The following is a 26,937-nucleotide window of genomic DNA, read 5'->3' on the forward strand; positions in this document are numbered from 1 at the left end:
ACTCAGTCACACAGCTGACTCTAGACTGTGAGCCCACTGTTGGGTAGGGACCGTCTCTATATGTTGCCAGCTTGTACTTCCCAAGCGCTTAGTACAGTGCTGTGCACACAGTAAGCGCTCAATAAATATGATTGAATGAATGAATGAATGAGTGGTATGTTATAAATGGAGGCAAGAAGCTCTGCTACTTTGGGGAGAGCCATTCATTCATTCATTCATTCAATCGTATTTATTGAGTGCTTACTGTGTGCAAAGCACTGTACAAGTAAGCGCTCAATAAATATGAATGAATGTAAAGATGGTCCCTATGTATATGTTTTATTCTATTCATTTTATTTTGTTATTATGTTTTGTTTTGTTGTCTGTCTCCCCCTTCTAGACTGTGAGCCCGCTGTCGGGTAGGGACCGTCTCTAGATGTTGCCAACTTGTACTTCCCAAGCGCTTAGTCCAGTGCTCTGCACACAGTAAGCGCTCAATAAATACGATTGAATGAATGGAAGTACAAATCGGCAACATATAGAGACGGTCCCTACCCAACAACGGGTTCACGGTCTAGAAGGGGGAGACAGACAGGAAAACAAAAGAAGTAGACAGGTGTCAATACCATCAGAAGAAATAGAATTATAGCTATAGACACATCATTAATAAAATAAATAGAGTAATAAATACGTACAAATATACACAAGTGCTGTGGGGAGGGGAAGGAGGGAGGGTGGAGGGGACGATGGGGAGGGGAGGAAGAGCAATCAATCAATCAGTCGTATTTATTGAGCGCTTACTGTGTGCAGAGCACTGTACTAAGCGCTTGGGAAGTACAAGTTGGCAACATATAGAGACGGTCCCTACCCAACACAGTCTAGAAGGGGGAGACGGAGAACAAAACCAAACATATTAACAAAATAAAATAAATGGAATAGATATGTACAAGTAAAATAAATAAATAGAGTAATAAATATGTACAAACATATACACATATATACAGGTGCTGAGGAAAAGGGCTCTCCCTGAAGGTTTGACCGCCATTTGTGGTGGAGAAAAAGCCATTTTGAGGGAGGGGTTTTGAAGAGCAGAGAAAAGGCCCCTCCGAGGAGTCTAAGCTTCATTGATCGTGCTAATAGATGAGAAACTGGGGCTTGCCCAATGGCAGATCAATCAATCAATCAATCGTATTTATTGAGCGCTTACTGTGTGCAGAGCACTGGACTAAGCGCTTGGGAAGTACAAGTTGGCAACACATAGAGACGGTCCCTACCCAACAGTGAGCTCACAGTCTAGAAGGGGGAGAACAAAACAAAGGATATTAACAAAATAAAATAACTGGAATAGATAGGGACAAGTTAAATAATAAATAAATAGAGTAATAAATATGTACAAATATATATACATATATACAGGTGCTGAGGAAAAGGGCTCTCCCTGACGGTTTGACCGCAGTTTGTGGTAGAGAAAAAGCCATTTTGAGGGAGGAGTTTTGAAGAGCAGAGAAAAGGCCCCTTCTAGGGGTCTAAGCTTCATTGATCGTGCTAATAGATGAGAAACTGGGGCATGCCCAATGGCAGATCAATCAATCAATCAATCGTATTTATTGAGCGCTTACTGTGTGCAGAGCACTGTACTAGGTGCTTGGGAAGTACAAGTTGGCAACATATAGAGACAGTCCCAACCCAACAGTGGGCTCACAGTCTAGAGGGGGGAGACAGAGAACAAAACAAAACATATTAACAAAATAAAATGAATAGAATAAAACATATACATAGGGACTGTCTCTGCATTCACCCTAATGGGGATCCTGTGACCGTGAGCCCCATGTGGAGCAAGGGACTGTGTCCGACCTGTTCATCTTACATAATAAAGACGGTATTTGTGACGCAGCGTGGCTCAGTGGAAAGAGCCCGGGCTTTGGAGTCAGAGGCTGCGGGTTCAAACCCTGGCTCCACCACTTCAATCAATCAATCAATCGTATTTATTGAGCGCTTACTGTGTGCAGAGCACTGGACTAAGCGCTTGGGAAGGACAAGTTGGCAACACATAGAGACGGTCCCTACCCAACTGTGGGCTCACAGTCTAGAAGGGGGAGACAGAGAACAAAACAAAGCATATTAACAGAATAAAATAAATAGAATAAATATGTACAAGTAAAATAAATAAATGGAGTAATAAATACGTGCAAACATATATACATATATACAGGTGCTGTGGGGAGGGGAAGGAGGTAAGGCGGGGGGGATGGAGAGGGGGAGGAGGGGGAGAGGAGCTTGTCAGCTGTATGACTCTGGGCAAGTCACTTCACTTCTCTGGGCCTCAGTTCCCTCATCTGTAAAATGAGGATTGGGACTGTGAGCCCCACGTGGGACAACCTGATCACCTTGTATCCCCCCCCACAGCTTAGAACAGTGCTTTGCACATAGTAAGCACTTAATAAATGCCATTATTATTATTATTATTATTATTATTATTATTATTATTAAGCTTGGCTCAGTGGAAAGAGCCTGGGCTTTGGAGTCAGAGGCAGTGGGTTCAAACCCTGGCTCCACCACTTGTCAGCTCTGTGACTCTGGGCAAGTCACTTAACTTCCCTGTGCCTCAGTTACCTCATCTGTAAAATGGGGATTAAAACTGTGAGCCCCCTGTGGGACAACCTGATCACCTTGTATCCCCCCCAGTGCTTAGAACAGTGCTTTGCACATAGTAAGCGCTTAATAAATGCTATTATTATTATTATTATTATTATTATTATTAAGCTTGGCTCAGTGGAAAGAGCCCAGGCTTTGGGGTCAGAGGTTGTGGGTTCAAACCCTGGCTCCACCACTTGTCAGCTATGTGACTCTGGGCAAGTCACTTATCTTCTCTGGGCCTCAGTTACCTCATCTGTAAAATGAGGATTAAGACTGTGAGCCCCATGTGGGACAACCTGATCACCTTGCATCCCCCCCCTCCCCGAGCTTAGAACAGTGCTTTGCACATAGTAAGCACTTAATAAATGCCATTATTATTATTAAGCTTGGCTCAGTGGAAAGGGCCCGGGCTTTGGAGTCAGAGGCGGTGGGTTCAAACCCTGGCTCCATCACTTGTCAGCTGTGTGACTCTGGGCAAGTCACTTAACTTCTCTGCGCCTCAGTTACCTCATCTGTAAAATGAGGATTAAGACTGTGAGCCCCGCGTGGGACAACCTGATCACCTTGTATCCCGCCCCCCCCAGCGCTTAGAACAGTGCTTTGCACATAGTAAGCGCTTAGTAAATGCCATTATTATTATTATTAAGCGCTTACTATGTCCCAGGCACTGTACTAAGCACTGGGGTGGATACAAGCAAATCAAGTGGGACCCAGCCCCTGTCCCCTGTGGGGCTCACAATCTCAATCCCCACTATGCAGATGAGGTAACTGAGGCCCAGAGAAGTGAAGTGACTTGCCCAAGGTCACCCAGCAGATAAGTGTGCTGTCTAGACTGTGAGCCTTTTAGACTGTGAGCCCGCTGTTGGGTAGGGACCGTCTCGATATGTTGCCAACTTGTACTTCCCAAGCGCTTAGTACAGTGCTCTACACACAGTAAGCGCTCAATAAGTACAATTGAATGAATGAATGAAAGTGGTGGAGCCGGGATTTCGAACCCATGACCTTCTGACTCCCAAGCCCATTCTCCATCCACTATGCCACGCTGCAACCCCGGAGCTTAGTACAGTGCTTGGCAAATAAGTAAATGCTTCATAAATAGCACAATTATCATTACTGTTTCCCGTGGGAAAGGAGCAACAAGAATGATGCCTAGAGTGTGGCCACTTTGGGATGGGTAACCCAATCATTCATTCATTCAATTGTATTTACTGAGCGCTTACTGGGGGCAGAGCACTGTACTAAGCGCTTGGGAAGTACAAATCGGTGACATATAGAGACGGTCCCACAGTCTAGCAGCAGTCTAAAATGGTGCCACCTCACTGAAGAGAGCAACAGAGCTGCAGAGAAGCAGCATGGCTCAGTGGAAAGAGACCGGGCTTTGGAGTCAGAGGTCACGGGTTCGAATCCCAGCTCCGCCACATGTCTGCTGTGTGACCTTGGGCAAGTCACTTCTCTGAGCCTCAGCTACCTCATCTGTAAAATGGGGATTAAGACTGTGAGCCCCCCGTGGGACAACCTGATCACCTTGTATCCCCCCCAGTGCTTAGAACAGTGCTTTGCACATAGTAAGTGCTTAATAAATGTCATTATTATTATTATTATTATTATTATTATTATTATTGAAGAATGGAGATGGGCCTCTAATGCCATTTCCTCACAGGAGTAAGTGGAGGGGTCTGTAGTTGAAAACATTCGGGTTAAATGAATCTCATCCTTCACCCTCTCTGGCCTTCCCAGACTGAGCCCCCTCCTTCCTCTCCCCTTCCCCATCCCCACAGCACCTGTATATATGTTTGTACAGATTTATTACTCTTATTTTTTTAACTTGTACATATTTACTATTCTATTTATTTTATTTTGTTAATCTATTTTGTTTCATTGTCTGTCTCCCCCTTCTAGACTGTGAGCCCGTTGTTGGGTATATGTTGCCAACTGGTACTTCCCAAGCGCTTAGTCCAGTGCTCTGCACACAGTAAGTGCTCAATCAATCAATCAATCAATCAATCGTATTTATTGAGTGCTTACTGTGTGCAGAGCACTGGACTAAGTGCTTGGGAAGTACAAGCTGGCAACACATAGAGACGGACCCTACCCAACAGTGGGCTCACAGTCTAGAAGGGGGAGACAGAGAACAAAACCAAACATATTAACAAAATAAAATAAATAGAATAGATATGTACAAGTAAAATACATAAATAGAGTAATAAATACGTACAAACATATATACATATATACAGGTGCTGTGGGGAAGGGAAGGAGGTAAGGTGGGGGGGATGGAGTGAATTGAATGAATGAATGGTCTCTGGAGGAATTTCTTTTGATATTTCATGGAGACAGTGGTACTTCGCTTCGAGTTCACTCTGGCCTTTGGGGATGTTTTTAAAATCCAACCCCCGCAGCCCCGTCCGGCCCATGTTCCTTCTAAAACCTCTATTCCGAACACTTGGGTTGCTGTTCTGACGTTATTACAGATTAATTCCCAAGCACTTTAGCCCCTTGCCTGCCAGCTCTGCGGAGAAAAATGAAAAAACGAGCCTTCTCTAAAGCCGCGGGGAAACCTGCTGTTGAGCAATTAGTGAACGGGATTCGACCGTCTTATTTATCGTTTGTTCCACTTGATTTTGACAGGCAGAAGAACTGAGTCACAGAGAAATGAAGCGATTGGCCCAAGGTTACGTGCGGCAGATGAGTGGCGGAGTGGCTTCTCTGACCTCAGATCATCATCATCATCATCAATCGTATTTATCGAGCGCTTACTGTGTGCAGAGCACTGGACTAAGCTCTTGGGAAGTCCAAGTTGGCAACATATAGAGACAGTCCCTACCCAACAGCGGGCTCACAGTCTAAAAGGGGGAGACAGAGAACAAAACCATCATCAATCGTATTTATTGAGCGCTTACTGTGTGCAGAGCACTGTACTAAGCGCTTGGGAAGTACAAATTGGCAACATATAGAGACAGTCCCTACCCAACAGTGGGCTCACAGTCTAAAAGGGGGAGACAGAGAACAAAACCAAACAGACTAACTGGATTCATTTTTAATCTATGCTTACATACTCTTACTTACTGTACATTTACCTTATTATCTTTATACTTATTATACGTTTATTATACATTTACTTATTATACGTTTGTTGCCGATTTGTACTTCCCAAGCGCTTAGTAAAGTGCTCTGCACACAGTAAGCACTCAATAAATACAACCGAATGAATGAATGAGCTTATCGTCTATGTGTTCTGCCTTCCCCTTTAGATTATAAGCAGCTGGAGAGCAGGGAAAATACTGTGACTCTGTAGCTTCCGTAAGCGCCTAGAACAGCATTCTTGAACATAGAAGGTGGTTTGGCAGGGGCATGGGCAGGGTTCTGAGTGAGATCATCAGCAAATCTTTTTAAATCTCTACTAGGTCCAGAGCATACAATAGGACCCTAAATAGAGATTTCTTAGTACAGTGCCTGGCAAACCAAACATACTAACAAAATAAAATAAATAGAATAGATATGTACAAGTAAAATAAACAAATAAATAAATAGAGTAAAAAATATGTACAAACATATATACGTATATACAGGTATATACATATATACAGATCCGTGCTCTGTCCACTAGACCTCACTGTCTTTAATCCCTCAACCCAAAGAAGGCAGTTCTCCTGATTCTTTGAGGCTGAACAAACTGCCCATCTTTGCCATCCTGGGGCCTGTCTGCAATTCTGCTCTGTTTCCTTCTCTTCGCATCCACTTGTGTAGCTTGAAAATAAACTACTCTGTTTTCACAGTAATTCTCCAAATAGACCTGGATTCAATTCACGGGAACTGAAAAACAAGGATTGTCCTTTGTGATGTTAATGACAGGGAATCCAGGCATTCATTCAGTTGTATTTATTGGGTGCTTATTATGTGCCCAATACTATACTATGTATATATCTTCATTTATTTATTTATTTATTTTACTTGTACATATCTATTCTATTTATTTTATTTTGTTAGTATGTTTGGTTTTGTTCTCTGTCTCCCCCTTTTAGACTGTGAGCCCACTGTTGGGTAGGGACTGTCTCTATATGTTGCCAATTTGCACTTCCCAAGCGCTTAGTACAGTGCTCTGCACACAGTAAGCGCTCAATAAATACGATTGATGATGATGATATCTTTTAGACTGTGAGCCCACTGTTGGGTAGGGACTGTCTCTATATGTTGCCAACTTGGACTTCCCAAGCACTTAGTACAGTGCTCTGCACACAGTAAGCACTCAATAAATACGATTGATTGATATGTTTGTACAAATTTATTACTCTATTTATTTTATTTGTGCATATTTATTCTATTGATTTTATTTTGTTAATATGTGTTGTTTTATTGTCTGTCTCCCCTTTCTAGACTGTGAACCCGCTGTTGGGTAGGGACTGTCTCTATATGTTGCCAACTTGTACTTCCCAAGCGCTTTGTACACTGGTCTGCACACAATAAGCGCTCAATAAATACGATTGATTGATATGTTTGTGCAAATTTATTACTCTATTTTATTTGTGCATATTTATTCTATTGATTTTATTTTGTTAATATGTTTTGTTTTGTTCTCTGTCTCCCCCTTTTAGACTGTGAGCCCACTGTTGGGTAGGGACTGTCTCTATATGTTGCCAATTTGTACTTCCCAAGCGCTTAGTACACTGGTCTGCACACAGTAAGTGCTCAATAAATACGATTGATTGATATGTTTGTACAAATTTATTACTCTATTTTATTTGTGCATATTTATTCTATTGATTTTATTTTGTTAATATGTTTTGTTTTGTTCTCTGTCTCCCCTTTCTAGACTGTGAGCCCACTGTTGGGTAGGGACCGTCTCTATATGTTGCCAACTTGTACTTCCCAAGCGCTTAGTACAGTGCTCTGCACACAGTAGGCCCTCAATAAATATGATTGAATGAATGAATGAATGTGCAGAGCACTGTACTAAGTAATAATAATAATAATGGCATTTATTAAGCACTTACTATGGGCAAAGTACTGTTATTACTCTATTTATTTATTTATTTATTTTACTTGTACATATCTATTCTATTTATTTTATGTTGTTAGTATGTTTGGTTTTGTTCTCTGTCTCCCCCTTTTAGACTGTGAGCCCACTGTTGGGTAGGGACTGTCTCTATATGTTGCCAACTTGTACTTCCCAAGCGCTTAGTACAGTGCTCTGCACACAGTAAGCGCTCAATAAATACGATTGATTGATTGATTGATTGATTGATTGGGGAGGTTACAAGGTGATCAAGTTGTCCCACGGAGGGCTCACAGTCTTAATCCCCATTTGACAGATGAGGGAACTGAGGCACAGAGAAGTTAAGTGACTTGCCCAAAGTCACACAGCTGACAGTTGGCGGAGTGGGGATTTGAACCCATTGGAAAGTACAATACAGCAATAAAGAGAGACAATCCCTGTGCACAATGGGCTTACAGTCTAAAGTGGTGGGGGGAGACAGGCATCAAAACAAGTAAACGGGCATCAATATAAATAAATAGAATTATAGATATAATAATAATAATAATAATGATAGCATTTATTAAGCGCTTACTATGTGCAAAGCACTGTTCTAAGCGCTGGGGAGGTTACAAGGTGATGAGGTTGTCCCACGGGGGGCTCACAGTCTTACTCCCCATTTTACAGATGAGGGAACTGAGGCACAGAGAAGTTAAGTGACTTGCTCAAAGTCACACAGCTGATAATTGGCAGATCCGGGATTCGAACCCATGACCCCTGACTCCAAAGCCCGCGTTCTTTCCACTGAGCCACGCTGCTTCTCTAATAGCGATCGTTCACGTAATCGGCATATAAAGCATTTGGCTGATGTCATTTTTCAAATCCTGCGTGTATACAGCGAGCAGGGAGACTTCAATGGGAGTGAGGGGAGGTGGGGAATACAATAATAACAACACCAATCAATCAATCAATCAATCAATCAATTGTATTTATTGAGCGCTTACTGTGTGCAGAGCACTGGACTAAGCGCTTGGGAAGTACAAGTTGGCAACATATAGAGACAGTCCCTACCCAACAGTGGGCTCACAGTCTAAAAGGGGGAGACAGAGAACAAAACCAAACATATTAACAAAATAAAATAAATAGAATAGATATGTACAAGTAAAATAAATAAATAGGGTAATAAATATGTACAAACATATATACATTTCCGTGTTTGAGCTGACTTTTAAAGATCAGTGCTCTCAGGGCCGCATTTCACAAGGGAGTAAAATACTTTCCATTCGTTCGTTCATTCGTTCGCTGAATTCGTTTTATCGTATTTATGGAGCGCTTCTGTGTGCAGAGCACTGGACTAAGCGCTTGGGAGAGTATGTTACGACAATTAACGGTCCCATTCCCTGCCCACAACGAGCTTAGCGCAGAAGAAAAAGAGTTATTTGGCTACCCATACCCGCAGGAGGATGGTTGGAAGATGTAGTGAAGGTGGAGTGGGAAGAGAAGCAGCGTGGCTCAGTGGAAAGAGCCCGGGCTTGGGAGTCAGAGGTCATGGGTTCAAATCCCAGCACTGCCACTTGTCAGCTGTGTGACTTCGGGCACATCACTTCACTTCTCTGGGCCTCAGTTACCTCATCTGCAAAATTGGGATTATTCATTCATTCATTCAATCAGATTTATTGAGGACTTACTGTGTGCAGAGCACTGTACTAAGCGCTTGGGAACATATAGAGACAGACCCTACCCAACAGTGGGCTCACAGTCTAGAAGGGGGAGACAGAGAACAAAAAAAAAAACATATTAACAAAATAAAATGAATAGAATAAATATGTACAAATAAAATAAATAGATAAATAGAGTAATAAATACGTACAAACATATATATAGAGAGAGCATATATATGCTCTCTATATATGAATATATATATGTATGTATATATATATATATATATATATATATATATATACAGGTGCTGTGGGGAAGGGAAGGAGGTAAGGCCGGGGAACGGAGAGCGGGTGGAGGGGGAGAGGAAGGAGGGGGCTCAGTCTGGGAAGGCCTCCTGGAGGAGGGGAGCCATCAGTAGGGCCCACTTCTCTGGGCCTCAGCTACCTCATCTGGAAAATGGGGATTTAGACTGTGAGCCCCCCGTGGGTCAACCGGATCACCTTGTAACCTCCCCAGCGCTTAGAACAGTGCTTGGCACATAGTAAGCGCTTAATAAATGCTATCGTTATTATTATTATTATTATTAAAGGGAATGAGAGAGGTTGCCAGGTGAAAGGGCAGGAAAAAGAGGATCCCACTGTCTGTGAGTGACTTGGAGGAAGGAAATTGGTGAAAATCAGAGAGGAGCAGTGCCATCTGCTGGAAATTGAGGTAAGGGTAGACTGAGTGCTTACTAAATAATAATAATAATAATAATAACAATAATAATAATAGTATTTATTAAGTGCTTACTATGTGCTAGCTCTCTTCCTCCCTTCAAGGCCCTACTGAGAGCTCACCTCCTCCAGGAGGCCTTCCCACACTGAGCCCCTTCCTTCCTCTCCCCCTCATCCCCCTCTCCATCCCCCCATCTTACCTCCTTCCCTTCCCCACAGCACCTGTATATATGTTTGCACATATTTATTATTCTATTTATTTATTTTACTTGTACATATCTATTCTATTTATTTTATTTTGTTAGTATGTTTGGTTTTGTTCTCTGTCTCCCCCTTTTAGACTGTGAGCCCGCTGTTGGGTAGGGACTGTCTCTCTATGTTGCCAATTTGTACTTCCCAAGCGCTTAGTACAGTGCTCTGCACATAGTAAGCGCTCAATAAATACGATTGATGATGATGATGGTGATGTGCCTAGCACCGTTCTAAGCGCTGAGGGAGATACAAGGTAATCAGGTTGTCCCACGTGGGGCTCGCAGTCTTCATCCCCATTTTACAGACGAGGTCAACTGAGGCACAGAGAAGTTCATTCATTCATTCAATCGTATTTATTGAGCCCTTACTGTGTGCAGAACACTGTACTAAGCGCTTGGGAAGTACAAGTTGGCGACATGTAGAGACGGTCCCTACCCAACAGCGGGCGCACAGTCTAGAAGGGGGAGACAGACAACAAAACAAAACATATTAACAAAATAAAATAGATAGGATAGTAAATATGTACAAGTCAAATAAATAAATGGAGTAATAAATATGTACAAACATATATACATATATCCAGGGGCTGTGGGGAGGGGAAGGAGGTAAGGCGGGGGGATGGGAGGGGAGGAGGGGGAAAGGAAGGAGGGGGCTCATTCATTCATTCATTCATTCATTCAATCGTATTTATTGAGCGCTTACTGTGTGCAGAGCACTGGACTAAGCGCTTGGGAAGTACAGGTTGGCAACATATAGAGACGGTCCCTACCCAACAGCGGGCGCACAGTCTAGAAGGGGGAGACAGACAACAAAACAAAACACATTAACAAAATGAAATAAATAGAATAGTAAAAATGTACAAGTAAAATAAATGAATGGAGTAATAAATATGTACAAACATATATACGTATATCCAGGTGCTGTGGGGAGGGGAAGGAGGTCAGGCGGGGGGATGGGGAAAGGAAGGAGGGGGCTCATTCATTCATTCACTCATTCAATCGTATTTATTGAGCGCTTACTGTGTGCAGAGCACTGGACTAAGCGCTTGGGAAGTACAAGTTGGTAACATATAGAGACGGTCCCTACCCAACAGTGGGCTCACAGTCTGCATTACGGCTCGGTCTGGGAAGGCCTCCAGGAGGAGGTGAGCTCTCAGTAGGGCTTTGAAGGGACTTGCCCAGGCGCTTAGTACAAAGCTCTGCACACAGCAAGAGCTCAATAAATACCACTGGTGATGACGACGTACGGTGGGGTGTTGAGAGATTAATCAAGGAAGGGCTTCCTTCTGGAGGAGATGTAATAGGCCTTCCCAGACAAAGCTCCCCTTTTCCTCCGCTCCTCCTCCCCTCCCCATCGCCCTGACTCCCTCCCTCTGCTCTACCCCCTTCCCCACCCCACAGCACTCATGCATATATCTACATATTTCTATTTATTTTATTAATGATGTGTATAGAACTGTAATTATCATCAATCGTATTTATTGAGCGCTTACTATGTGCAGAGCACTGTAATAAATAATTCTATTTATATTGATGCTATTGATGCCTGTTTACTTGCTTTGTTTTGTTGTCTTTCTCCCCCCCCCCCCCCGCCTTCTAGACTGTGAGCCCGTTGTTGGGTACAGATCGTCTCTATCTGTTGCTGAATTGTACTTTCCAAGCGCTTAGTACAGTGCTCTGCACACAGCAAGCGCTCAATAAACACGATTGAATTGAACAGTGCTATTTATGGGACTAGACGTGCGTTCAGAAGGACTTCGAAGGTGGGAAGATGGGGGTCAGTCAATCATTTGATATTTAGTGTGCAAAGTGCTGTACTGAGCGCTTGGGAGAGTACACCGTGGAAAGAGCCCGGGCTTTGGAGTCGGAGGTCATGGGTTCAGATCCCGGCTCCGCCACTTGTCAGCTGGGTGACTTTGGGCAAGTCGCTTAACTTCTCTGTGTCTCAGTTGCCTCATCTGTAAAATGGGGATTGACTGTGAGCCCCACGTGGGACAACCTGATCACTTTGTAACTGCCCCAGCGCTTAGAACAGTGCTTTGCACATATTAAGCGCTTAATAAATGCCATTATTATTATTATCAACAGAGTTGGTAGGCCTGATCCCTGCCCTCAAGGAGCTTACAGTCCAGTGCTCTGCAGGATGTGAGGGAGGAGGGAGTTTCAGGAATAATAATAATAGTGGTATTAAGCGCTTACTATGTGCCAAGCGCCGTTCTAAGCTCTGAGGGAGATGCAAGGTAATCAGGTGGGCCCACGTGGGACTCACAGTCTTCATCCCCATTTGACAGATGAGGGAACTGAGGCCCAGAGAAGTGAAGTGAGTTGCCCCAAGTCACACAGCTGACAAGTGGCGGTGGCAGGATTAGAACCCGTGACCTCTGACTCCCGAACCTGGGGTCTTTCCACTGAGGCATGCTGCTTCTCACGCTGTGGAAGAAGGGAAGTGAGCATGACAGCCGTGGCAGGAGACACAAGAACAAGGCTCGGTGAGTAGATTGTCTTGAAGGGAATTAAGCCTGGATGTAGTGGGTGAGAATAAGAAAAAAAGGCGAGAGCCAATTGAGTATCTTAATAATAATAATAATAATAATAATGGCATTTGTTAAGCGCTTACTATGTGCAAAGCACTGTTCTAAGCGCTGGGGGGGAGACAAGGTGATCAGGTTGTCCCACGTGGGGCTCACAGTCTTCATCCCCATTTGACAGATGAGGGAACTGAGGCTCAGAGAAGTGAAGTGACTTCCCCAAGGTCACACAGCAGACATGTGGCAGAGCGGGGATTCGAACCCATGACCTCTGACTCCAAAGCCCCGGCTCTTTTCACTGAGCCACGCTGCTTCTCTGACGATCAGGAATTTCTCCTTGTGTGAAGAAAGATGGGCAACAGTTGGGGATTTTGGGAGGAGGAGGGATAATAAAATAATAACGATGGTATTTGTTAAGTGCTCACTATGTGCCAGGCCCTGTAATAAGCGCTGGGGTAGATACAAGATAATCGGGTTGGACACAGTCCCTGTCCTACATGGCGCTCACAGTCTTAATCCCCACTTTACAGATGAGGTAACTGGCACAGAGAAGTTAAGTGACTGGCCCAGGGTCACACAGCAGAAAATAATAATAATGATGATGGTATTTGTTAAGTGCTTACTTTGTGCAAGGCACTGTACTAAGCGCTGGGGGGGATACCAGCACGTCGGGTTGGAAAAGTCACTGTCCCATGTGGGGCTCACGGTCTCAAATCCTTATTTTACAGATGAGGTAACTGAGGCACAGAGAAGTGAAATGATGCGAGAAGCAGCGTGGCTCAATCAATCAATCAATCAATCGTATTTATTGAGTGCTTACTATGTGCAGAGCACTGTACTAAGCGCTTGGGAAGCACAAATTGGCAACATATAGAGACAGTCCCTACCCAACAGTGGGCTCACGGTCTAAAAGGGGGAGACAGAGAACAAAACCAAACATACTAACAAAATAAAATAAATAGAATAGATATGTACAAGGAAAATAAATAAATAAATAAATAGAGTAATAAATATGTACAAACATATATACATATATACAGGTGCTGTGGGGAAGGGAAGGAGGTAAGAAGTGGGGGATAGAGAGGGGGACGAGGGGGCTCAGTGGAAAGAGCCCGGGCTTTGGAGTCAGAGGTCATGGGTTCAAATTCCGGCTCCGCCAATTGTCAGCTGTGTGACTTTGGGTAAGTCACAACTTCTCTGCGCCTCAGTTACCTCATCTGTCAAATGGGGATGAAGACTGTGAGCCCCGAGTGGGACAACCTGATCACCTTGTAACCTCCCCTGCGCTTCGAGCGGTGCTTTGCACATAGTAAGCGCTTAATAAATGCCATCATTATTATTATTATGCGCCCAAGTTCACACAGCAGACAAGTGGCAGAGCCGGGATTAGAACCCATGACCTTCTGACTCCCGGGACTGTACTCCACTAAGCCATGCTATTTCCCCTGATGCCTCCACCGAATCATCATCATCATCATCAATCGTATTTATTGAGCGCTTACTATGTGCAGAGCACTGTACTAAGCGCTTGGGAAGTACAAATTGGCAACATATAGAGACAGTCCCTACCCAACAGTGGGCTCACAGTCTAAAAGGGGGAGACAGAGAACAAAACCAAACATACTAACAAAATAAAATAAATAGAATAGATATGTACAAATAAAATAAATAAATAGAGTAAAAAATATGTACAAACATATATTCATATAGAAAAATGTTGTAATCAATCAATCAATCAATCGTATTTATTGAGCGCTTACTGTGTGCAGAGCACTGTACTAAGCGCTTGGGAAGTCCAAGTTGGCAGGCAGCAGAGTGAGGTCTGGTTTGTAGAGGAGAGAGGCAAGAGGCAGGGAGTTCAGCATATCAGTGGGGTGACAAGGAGGGACATGATAAGCTCCTTTTTTAAGGTATTTGGTAAGCGCTTCCTAAGTGTCAAGCACCGTCCTAAGCTCTGGGCAAATTCATCAGGAAATAGAGAGAGAAGATAAAAGCTCGCAGCCAAATAGAAGCAGTGTGGCCTAATGGACAGAGCACGCGCCTGAGAGTCAATAGGTCACGGGTTCTAATCCCGGTTCCGCCACTTGTCCGCTGTGTGACCTTGGGCGAGTCACTTGACTTCTCTGTGCCTCAGCGACCTCAACTATAAAATAAAGATTGAGACTGTGAGCCCCACATCATCATCATCATCATCAATCGTATTTATTGAGCACTTACTATGTGCAGAGCAGTGTACTAAGCGCTTGGGAAGTACAAATTGGCAACATATAGAGACAGTCCCTACCCAACAGTGGGCTCACAGTCTAAAAGGGGGAGACGGAGAACAAAACCAAACGTACTAACAAAATAAAATAAATAGAATAGATATGTACAGATAAAATAAATAAATAAATAAATAGAGTAAAAAAAATGTGTCCAACATGATTTGCCTGTATCCACCTCAGCGTTTAGCACAGTGCCTGGCACATCATGAGCGCTTAACAAATACAAGGAAGTAGGAGAGCGATCACGTATTGCATTCCCGTTCTTTGCAGCTGAGGAAACAGAGGCAGCGTTAAATGACTTGGCCAAGGTCACGCTGCGGACAAGTGGCGGGGCCAGGATTAGAACTCAGGCCCTCCGGCTCCCAGGCCCGTGCTTTATAATAATAATAATAATAATGGCATTTATGAAGCGCTTACTATGTGTGAAGCACTGTTCTAAGCACTCCCTCCGTCTTACCTCCTTCCCTTCCCCACAGCACCTGTATATATGTATATATGGTTGTACATATTTATTACTCTATTTATTTATTTATTTATTTATTTTACTTGTACATTTCTATCCTACTTATTTTATTTTGTTGGTATGTTTGGTTCTGTTCTCTGTCTCCCCCTTTTAGACTGTGAGCCCACTGTTGGATAGGGACTGTCTCTATGTGATGCCAATTTGTACTTCCCAAGCACTTAGTACAGTGCTCTGCACATATTAAGTGCTCAATAAATACGATTGATTGATTGATTGATTGATTGGGGAGGTTACAAGGTGATCAGGTTGTCCCACGGGGGGGGCTCACAGTCTTCATCCCCATTTTCCAGATGAGCTAACTGAGGCCCAGAGAAGTGCCTAAAGTCATTCATTCATTCATTGAATCGTATTCATTGAGCGCTTACTGTGTGCAGAGCACTGTACTAAGCGCTTGGGAAGTACAAGTGGGCAACACATAGATGGTCCCTACCCAACATTCATTCATTCAATCGTACTTAGAGTTGAGTGCTTACCGTGTGCAGAGCACTGTAAAGTCACGCAAGTTGACAAGTGGCGGAGCGGGGATTTGAACCCATGACCTCTGACTCCAAAGCCCGGGCTCTTTCCACTGAGCCACGCTGCTTTATCTGCTAGGCCACACTGCTTCCCTCGTTGCCAAGGATCATGTCTACCAAATCTAATAAATTGGACTTTCCCTGGTGCTTAAAACGCAGAGCTCTGCACCCGGTAAGCACTCAAGGAACACCACTGATTAATTGGAAAGGAGGCGATTAGAGGCATCATCATCATCATCAATCGTATTTATTGAGCGCTTACTATGTGCAGAGCACTGGACTAAGCGCTTGGGAAGTACAAATTGGTAACATATAGAGACAGTCCCTACCCAACAGTGGGCTCACAGTCTAAAAGGGGGAGACGGAGAACAAAACCGAACATACTAACAAAATAAAATAAATAGAATAGATATGTACAAATAAAATAAATAAATAGAGTAATAAATATGTACAAACATATATACAGGCAGGAAAACCAGAGGCAGTCTTCTAGATTGTGAGCCCGTTGTGAGCTTGATTTGTTGCTGAATTGTACTCTCCGAGCGCTCAGTACAGTGCTCTGCACACAGTCAGCGCTCGATAAATACGATTGATTGATTGAGTGAGTGAGTGAGTGAGTGAGTGAGTGAAAATCAGCCAGGAGGCCGATGCTTTGGAGTCAGAGGTCATGGGTTCAAATCCCGGCTCCGCCACTTGTCAGCTGTGTGACTTTGGGCAAGTCACTTCACTTCTCTGCGCTCAATAAATACGATTGATTGATTGATTCTCTGGGCCTCAGTTCCCTCATCTGGAAAATGGGGATTAAGTCCGTGAGCCCCACGTGGGACAACCTGATTGCCTTGCCTCTACCCCAGCGCTTAGAATGGTGCTTTGCACATAGTAAGCGCTTAATAAATGCCATCATTATTATACAGTAGCAAAGCCGGGATTCGCCAAGGGCCTGGACCAGCGCACGAGCAGTTTGAATCGAGCGGAAGCAACGGGATTCGGGAAATACTGTAAAGGAAGAACTGATGGGTGGGTGAAAGCCTGAACAGGAGGTTGGAGGAGGAGGAAAATCATCATCATCATCAATCGTATTTATTGAGCGCTTACTATGTGCAGAGCACTGTACTAAGCGCTTGGGAAGTACAAATTGGCAACATATAGAGACAGTCCCTACCCAACAGTGGGCTCGCAGTCTAAAAGGGGGAGACAGAGAACAAAACCAAACATACTAACAAAATAAAATAAATAGGATAGGTATGTACAAGTAAAATAAATAAATAGAGTAATAAATATGTACAAACATATATACATATGTACAGGTGCTGTGGGGAAGGGAAGGAGGTAAGACGGGGGGAAGGAGAGGGGGACGAGGGGGAGAGGAAGGAAGGGGCTCAGTCTGGGAAGGCCTCCTGGAGGAGGTGAGCTCTCAGCAGGGCCTTGAAGGGAGGAAGAGAGCTACGTTGGCGGATGGGCAGAGGGAGGGCATTCCAGGCCCGGGGGATGGCGTGGGCCGGGGGTCGACGGCGAGACAGGCGAGAACGAGGTACGGTGAGGAGATTAGATGCCGAGGTAACACATAGGATTGAGAGGATGGGGTTGCGGTGATGTCCACCGTGAGAGGAAAGCGAGACGGAGGAAAGGATCATTCATTCATTCATTCATTCAATCGTATTTATTGAGAACTTACTGTGTGCAGAGCACTGGACTAAGCAGCGAGAGACAGTGGGACGGGTTGCGTTTGAGGTGTCCTGGGACATCCAGGTTGAGATGTCCTGAAGGCCGTGATCCCACTGTTGGGTAGGGACCGTCTCTATATGTTGCCAGCTTGTACTTCCCAAGCGCTTAGTACAGTGCTCTGCACACAGTAGGCGCTCAATAAATACGATTGATTGATTGAGGAGAGATGGCCAATATGTCAAGGAGTGAGAGGGGGCTGGGTAAAGACTTCTTGGGGAGCCATCCGCGCACGGAAGTGGTCGCCGAAGCCCAAAGAAGCTATAGCAGTGTTTGTTGAGCTATTCCAAGCAGTAGAAAAAGCCCGGGCTTGGGTATCAGAGGTCATGGGTTCTAATTCCACCTCCGCTACTGGTCAGCTGTGTGACTTTGGGCAAGTCACTTCACTTCTCTGGGCCTCCGTTCCCTCATCTGGAAAATGGGGATTAAGGCTGTGAGCCCCGTGTGGGACAATCTGATTACCTTCCGTCTCCCCCCAGCGCTTAGAACAATCAATCAGCCAATCAATCGTATTTATTGAGCGCTTACTGTGTGCAGAGCACTGTGCTAAGCGCTTGGGGAGTCCAAGTCGACGGTCCCTACCCAACAGCGGGCTCACGGTCTAGAAGGGGGAGACAGAGAACAAAACAAAACATATTAACAAAATAAAATGAATAGGTATGTACAAGTAAAATAAATAAATAAATAGAGTAATAAATCCATACAAACATATATACATACCATCATCAATCGTATTTATTGAGCACTTACTATGTGCAGAGCACTGTACTAAGCGCCTGGGAAGTACAAATTGGCAACATATAGAGACAGTCCCTACCCAACAGTGGGCTCACAGTCTAAAATATATATACATATATACAGGTGCTGTGCGCTCTGCACACAGTAAGCGCTCAATCAATACGATTGAATGAATGAATGAATGGGGAAGGGAAGGAGGTGCTTAAGTGCTTACTACGTGCCAGGCACTGTACTGAGTGATGGGGTCCGTACAAGATCTTCATCACATCCTAAGTAGGAGGGAAATCAAGCATTGAGTCCCCATTTTACAGCTGAGGGACCTGAGGGTCAGAGAAGTGTGACTTGCCTGATGTCCCTCCTATGAAGAATGTAAGCCCTATGTGGGACCTGATGACCTTGTGTCTTCCCCAGCGCTTAGTAAGGACGTAATAAATACCACTGCTATTATTATTAAGATAGACAGAAGCTCCCTCTATACTCTAAGCTTTCTGCGGACTTGTACTTCCCAAGCGCTCAGTACAGTGCTCTGCACACAGTAAGCGCTCAATAAGTACGATTGAATGAATTGAATGAATGAGGTAAGGCGGGGGGGATGGAGAGGGGGAGAGGAAGGAGGGAGAGGAAGGAGAGCAGTGCTTGGCGCATAGTAAGCGCTTAACAAATACCAAAATTATTAATTATTATTAAGGGAGACGGAGAGTGAGCCAGAGCTGAGCCATCTCTCTCCAATACTTGTCCCTCTTCTAAATAGTTCAGTATGTCCCCAACAACTTGGAGCTCCTCTCTCTATTCCCAATCCCCGTAAGCCAATCGCCGGCACTTCAACAATTTCAATTTCAATCCGTTTTCCTCCAAAGTGTTGGCCGTTGGAAGGCGGCAACTTGGCCCAGTGGAAAGAGCACGGGACTGGGAGTCGGGAGACTGGGTTCTGATCCCCGCCTCGCCGCCCACCGGCAGCGTGACCCTCGGACAGTCGCTTCATTTCTCGGGGCCTCGGTTTCCCCATCTGAAAAATGAGGCTCTTGCTCTCCCTCCCTCCGAAGCCGGACAGGGATCGTGTCTAAGATGTTTATAGTGCATCTACTGCAGCACTCCCATTCGTTCATTCAATCGTATTAATTGAGCGCTTACCGTGGGCAGGGCACTGTACTAAGCTCTTGGGAGAGTACAGTAGAACAATAAACAGACACATTCCCTGCCCACACGAGCTTCAATGTTATTATTATATTGTATATATTATATATAAGTGTGTATTATATATATTATTATTAAAACACCCACCAGATACCCTTTTCTGTCATCCCCCGGGCCTGGAATGCCCTCCCTCTGTCCATCCGCCAAGCTAGCTCTCTTCCTCCCTTCAAGGCCCTACTGAGAGCTCACCTCCTCCAGGAGGCCTTCCCAGACTGAGCCCCTTCCTTCCTCTCCCCCTCGTCCCCCTCTCCATCCCCCCATCTTACCTCCTTCCCTTCCCCACAGCACCTGTATATATGTGTATATGTTTGTACATATTTATTACTCTATTTATTTATTTATTTATTTTACTTGTACATATCTATTCTATTTATTTTATTCTGTTAGTATGTTTGGTTTTGTTCTCTGTCTCCCCCTTTCAGACTGTGAGCCCACTGTTGGGTAGGGACTGTCTCTATGTGTTGCCAACTTGTACTTCCCAAGTGCTTAGTACAGTGCCCTGCCCATGGTAAGCGCTCAATAAATACGATTGATGATCATCATCAATCATATTTATTGAGCGCTTACTATGTGATGATGATGATCTACTGCAGCACTCCCATTCATTCATTCAATCGTATTAATTGAGCGCTTACCATGGGCAGGGCACCGTACTGAGATCTTGGGAAAGTACAGTAGAACAATAAACAGACACATTCCCTGCCCACACGAGCTTCGATGTTATTATTATATTGTATATATTATATATAAGTGTGTATTATATATATTATTATTAAATCACCCACCAGATACCCTTTTCTGGTAAGATAGTCATTCCATTCTATATGGTGGTGTGTGGAAAGGTACGAGCAGGCACCAATTAAATAGCGAGAATGGCGAGGCAAGCATTTATTTTCTCCAAGACTGGCCCCCGGTGATTTTAAGAGAAGATTGGTGATAAAGAGCCTCTTTTACAGAAAATTCAATTTATTTATTTATTTTACTTGTCCATTTCTATCCTACTTATTTTATTTTGTTGGTATGTTTGGTTCTGTTCTCTGTCTCCCCCTTTTAGACTGTGAGCCCACTGTTGGGTAGGGACTGTCTCTATGTGATGCCAATTTGTACTTCCCAAGCGCTTAGTACAGTGCTCTGCACATAGTAAGCGCTCAATAAATACGATTGATTGATTGATTGATTGATTGGAGCCTGTAACTACCAGACGGAGCCTATGGGTCTTCTCTTTATAGGCCGCTACTCTACCTTGCTGTTGTATTCTAGCATGCTGAGACATCCCAGCTCCGCCAATTGTCCGCTGTGTGACTCTGGGCAAGTCACTTGACTTCTCTGGGCCTCAGTTCCCTCATCTGTAAAATGGGGATTGAGACTGTGAGCCCCATGTGGGACAACCTGATCACCTTGTAATCTCCCCAGCGCTTAGAACAGTGCTTTGCACATAGTAAGCGCTTAATAAATGCTATTATTATTATTATTATTATTATCGTGCCTACGGCCAGTCTCCTAAACTGGGCTCCCATTCCGCGAGACTAAAGGAAAACCAATCCTGCCTCTGCGGGCCGAACCCAAATCTGCTCCGTCCCATATTTTCCTAATCCAGTTTGACGCGGACCCCCTCCGTACTCAAACAGACTCCGAACTGTCAATCAAACAGTGGTATTTAATGGGTCCCTATTGTGTGATTCATTCATTCATTCTTCAGTCGTATTTATTGAGCGCTTACTGTGTGCAGAGCACTGTACTAAGTGCTCGGGAAGTACAAATCGGCAACGTAAAGAGACGGTCCCTACCCAACAATGGGTGATGAGCACTGTACTAAGAACTTGGGAGTATAATAGAATTTGTAAACAGGATCCCTGCCCCAAGGAACCTTAAAATCAATCAATCGTATTTATTGAGCGCTTACTGTGTGCAGAGCACTGTACGAAGCGCTTGGGAAGGACAAGTTGGCAACATATAGAGACAGTCCCTACCCAACAGTGGGCTCGCTATCGAATAATAATAATAATTATGGCACTTGTTAAGCGCTTACAGAGAAGCAGCGTGGCTCAGTGGAGAGAGCACGGGCTTTGAAGTCGGAGGTCATGGGTTCAAATCCCAGCTCCGCCAATTGTCAGCTGTGTGACTTTGGGCAAGTCACTTGATTTCTCTGTGCCTCAGTTCCCTCATCTGTAAAATGGGGATTAAGACTGCGAGCCCCCCCGTGGGACAACTTGATCACCTTGTAACCTCCCCAGCGCTTAGAACAGTGCTTTGCACACAGTAAGTGCTTAATAAATGCCATCACTATTATTATTTATTATTATTACTATGTGCCAAGCACTGTTCTGAGCACTGGGATAGAAACAGATTCATCAGGTTGGACACAGTCCCTGTCCCACATGGGGCCCATACTCTTACCCCCATTTTACAGGTGAGGTAACCGAGGCACAGAGACGTAACTTACCTGAGTTCACACAGCAGACACGTGGCAGGGCCGGGATTAGAACCCACGTCCTTCTGACTTTCAGGCCCGTGTTCTGTCCGCTAAGCCTCGCTGTCTCTAATGGGGCGAAGGCAGACCTTAAAATAAATTTTAGGTGGAAGAAGCAACCGCGTACAAGGTATATAAGTGTTGTGGGGATGGGGGTTTGGGCGGAAAAATGCTGAGAGGAGGGAGAATAGAGTGGGGAGATCATCAATCGTATTTATTGAGCGCTTACTATGTGCAGAGCACTGTACTAAGCGCTTGGGAAGTACAAATTGGCAACATATAGAGACAGTCCCTAACCAACAGTGGGAGGCTGCCTGGAGCAGATATGATTTTAGGAGACTCTGAAGATGGGGCTCTCCAAAGGCCATTTTTACCAAAGAGAGCACCAAATATTGCCAAATAAATACAGCACCAAGATAGATTGTGGGCCTGGGTGTCAGAGGGTCATGGGTTCTAATCCTGACTCCACCACTTGTCTGCTGTGTGACCTTGGGCAAGTCACTTCTGTTCTCTGTCCCTCAGGTACCTCATCTGTAAAATGGGGATTGAGATTGTGAGCCCCATAATAATAATAATAATGGCATTTATTAAGCGCTTACTATGTGCAAAGCAATCAATCAGTCAATCGTATTTATTGAGCGCTTACTGTGTGCAGAGCACTGTACTAAGCGCTTGGGAAGTACAAGTTGGCAACATATAGAGACGGTCCCTACCCAACAGTGGGCTCGCAGTCTAAAAGGGGGAGACAGAGAACAAAACCAAACATACTAACAAAAGAAAATAAATAGAATAGATAGGTACAAGTAAAATAAATAAATAGAGTGATAAATATGTACAAACATATATACATATATACAGGTGCTGTGGGGAAGGGAAGGTGGTAAGATGGGGGGATGGAGAGGGGGACGAGGGGGGAGAGGAAGGAAGGGGCTCAGTCTGGGAAGGCCTCCTGGAGGAGGTGAGCTCTCAGTAGGGCCTTGAAGGGAGGAAGAGAGCTAGCTTGGCGGATGGGCAGAGGGAGGGCATTCCAGGCCCGGGAGTCGATGGCGGGACAGGCGAGAACGAGGTACGCTGAGGAGATTAGCGGCGGAGGAGCGGAGGGTGCGGGCTGGGCTGGAGAAGGAGAGAAGGGAGGTGAGGTAGGAGGGGGCGAGGGGATGGACAGCCTTGAAGCCCAGGGTGAGGAGTTTCTGCCTGATGCGCAGATTGATCGGTAGCCACTGGAGGTTTCTGAGGAGGGGAGTAACATGCCCAGAGCGTTTCTGGACAAAGACAATCCGGGCAGCGGCATGAAGTATGGATTGAAGTGGGGAGAGACACGAGGATGGGAGATCAAAACCGTCAGAAAATAGAATTATAGCTATAGGCGCATCATCATTATTAGCAAAGGTCTAAACCCCCCAGCCCTCTGCTCTCCCAGGTGCGGCCTTTGACTTCACAAGGATGCTTGGTTAAGCGTTCTGTTTACTCATGGAGAATCCAGAAGTATGGTAAGGGAGGGGCAGTGGCAAGATAGCTTTCTTCAGCTCTCGCCAACACTCTGGGCCCACTGTTGGGTAGGGACTGTCTCTATATGTTGCCAACTTGTACTTCCCAAGCGCTTAGTACAGTGCTCTGCACACAGTAAGTGCTTAATAAATACGATTGATTGATTGATTATTATTATTATTATTATTGATTAAGAGCAGGGACTACCCAATCACATCTGCCAGCCTCTTAATAATAATAATAATAATGGCATTTATTAAGCGCTTACTATGTGCAAAGCACTGTTCTAAGCGCTGGGGAGGTTACAAGGTGATCACGTTGTCCCACGGGGGGTGGGGGGGCTCATAGTCTTAATCCCCATTTTCCAGATGAGGTATCTGAGGCCCAGAGGAGTCAAGTGACTTTCCCAAAGTCACACAGCTGACAGTGGCGGACCCGCGACCTCTGACTCCAAAGCCCGGGCCCTTCCCACTGAGCCACGCTGCTTCTCTTGAGTCACATGAGTGGTATTGTGACACGGGCGGGTGTCTGCAGGGCCACAGGTGATGCTACTGCGGTGGAGACTAGTTAGCCTCTTGGAATACGCCTCCTCTGGGCCTGGGCCAGAGGGATGATGCTCCCAGCTGAACCGGAAAAAAAGGGCACACCAGGAGGGGCTCTCCAACAACTAGCCCCATGAAGAGCCGGCAAAAAGGTAGGGAATTTCGAGAATCAGTCCAGAACTTGGGACTGTCTCTCTATGTTGCCAATTTGTACTTCCCAAGCGCTTAGTACAGTGCTCTGCACATAGTAAGCGCTCAATAAATATGATTGATGATGATGATGAGCTCAGCCCCCGCAGCCCACGTGACCAACCAACCAGTCCGTCGGTCAATCGACGGTATTGAGCCCACTGTCGGGTAGGGACTGTCTCTATATGTTGCCAATTTGTACTTCCCAAGCGCTTAGTACAGTGCTCTGCACATAGTAAGCGCTCAATAAATACGATTGATGATGATGATTGAGCGCTTTTAGACTGTGAACCCACTGCTGGGTAGGGACTGTCTCTATATGTTGCCAACTTGTACTTCCCAAGCGCTTAGTACAGTGCTCTGCATGCAGTAAGCGCTCAATAAATGCGATTGATGAGGATGATTGAGCGCTTACGGTGCGCAGAACACTGTACTAAGCACTTGGGAGAGTACACTATTAACAGAATTAGCAGATACATTCATTCCTTCCGATACGTTCTCTGTCCGTAACGAGCTGGCGGTCTAAAGGAGATCGACACGTGATGGGGATTTCAGCTCTGACTCACGAACAACCCACGGTTTCCACCCAGCACACGCTTTTGCGTAAAGAAAGGAAAAATAACCTCTTTAATAATAATAATAATAATAATAACGTTGGTTATTTGTTAAGCGCTTACTCTATGCCAAGCACCGTTCTAAACACTGGGATAGACACAAGGTTAGTAAGTTGTCCCACTTGAGGCTCACAATCTTGATCCCCATTTTACAGATGACGTCACTGAGGCACAGAGAGGTGAAGCGACTTGCGCAAAGTCACACAGCTGATAAGTGATTAGAACGCACGACCTCTGACTCCCAAGCCCGGGCTCTTTCCATCATCATCATCATCAATCGTATTTATTGAGCACTTACTATGTGCAGAGCACTGGACTAAGCGCTTGGGAAGTACAAATTGGCAACATATAGAGACAGTCCCTACCCAACAGTGGGCTCACAGTCTAAAAGGGGGAGACAGAGAACAAAACCAAACATACTAACAAAATAACATAAATAGAATAGATATGTACAAATAAAATAAATAAATAAATAAATAAATAAATAGAGTAAAAAATATGTACAAACATATATACATATATACTGAGCCACGCTGGCGGGGTGGAGTCTCATTCGAATTCTGACAGCCGCTTCTGGTTGAAACATCTAGTTTAAGATTTGTAAACCTTGGCGCAGGACAACAAATTGGTATCAGCCTTATTAACTCTTTCCAAATTTCCTTCTACAGCATGTGACTTGATTCTTGGATTGATGATGATGATGATGGCATTTATTAAGCGCTTACTATGTGCACTGTTCTAAGCGCTGGGGAGGTTACAAGGTGATCAGGTTGTCCCACGGAGGGGCTCACGGTCTTAATCCCCCTTTTACAGATGAGGAAACTGAGGCACGGAGAAGTTAAGTGACTTGCCCAAAGTCACACAGCTGACAATTGGCAGAGCCGGGATTGGAACCCATGACCTCTGACTCCAAAGCCCGCGCTCTTTCCACTGAGCCACGCTGCATCGATTGAATCGATGGGGAAGTTTGAAAGGAAAACCTTTCAGTTACGTTTCTTAGCTGCAAAATCTGTAGGATATTAGAGAGCTAAAAAGCCCAAAAGGAACCCAGGAAGCTTTGATTCTCTCAAAGGAGATCCAACTAGATTAAAAAGGGGATGCTCTTTTTCGGCAGTTTTTCTCTTGAAAATTTTAAAAGTAATAATAATTGATAAACACTTATCCAAATCCATCAGTGGTATTTATTGATTGGGTAGGGACCGTCTCTATATGTTGCCAACTTGTACTTCCCAAGCGCTTAGTACAGTGCTCTGCACACAGTAAACGCTCAAAAAATGATTGAATGAATGAATTGAGCGCTTACTGTGTGCAGAGCACTATACTAAGCACTTACAATACAGCTGAGTTGGTCAATATGTTCCCTGCACACCGGAGGCAGATAGTCTCTGCCCCTCACAGGACTCCCAGTCTAAGGAGGGGAGAGAACAGGTATTTAATTCCCACTCTGCAGATGGGAAAACTGAGGCATAATGAAGCCCCCCTCCTTCCTCTCCCCCTCCTCCCCCTCTCCACCCCCCCACCTTACCTCCTTCCCTTCCCCACAGCACCTATATATATGTATATATGTTTGTACAGATTTATTACTCTATTTATTTTACTTGTACATATTTATTCTATTTATTTTATTTTGTTAATATGTTTGGTTTTGTTCTCTGTCTCCCCCTTCTAGACCGTGAGCCCACAGTTGGGTAGGGACCGTCTCTATATGTTGCCAACTTGTACTTCCCAAGCGCTTAGTCCAGTGCTCTGCACACAGTAAGCATACGATTGAATGAATGAATAAATATGATTGAATGAATAAATGAAGTCTGGTGACTTGCCCAAGGTCACACAGCAAGCAAGGGCTGGAACCACTATTGAAACTTGGGCCCATGCTCTTTCCACTAGGCCACACTTCTTCGGGCTGTGGCCACATTATAATCTGGAAGCTATT

At 44.7% G+C, this 26,937-nt stretch overlaps 1 protein-coding gene across 2 annotated transcripts in view; it reads left to right on the plus strand.

Annotated features, from left to right (window-relative positions):
- Positions 1-24,266: 24,266 nt before the first annotated feature.
- ATAD1 (ATPase family AAA domain containing 1) overlaps positions 24,267-26,937 on the plus strand; it is an 82,478-nt gene continuing 79,807 nt past the window's right edge. Inside the window, exon 1 of one of the 2 annotated variants that reach the window (XM_038744096.1) lies at positions 24,267-24,353. The gene's annotated coding sequence lies outside the window, so the exon portion shown is untranslated. The remainder of the gene's footprint in view (positions 24,354-26,937) is intronic. The other variant, XM_038744097.1, reaches the window with a different exon arrangement.

Source organism: Tachyglossus aculeatus, chromosome 3, assembly GCF_015852505.1.
Source record: "Tachyglossus aculeatus isolate mTacAcu1 chromosome 3, mTacAcu1.pri, whole genome shotgun sequence".
NCBI lineage: Eukaryota > Metazoa > Chordata > Mammalia > Monotremata > Tachyglossidae > Tachyglossus > Tachyglossus aculeatus.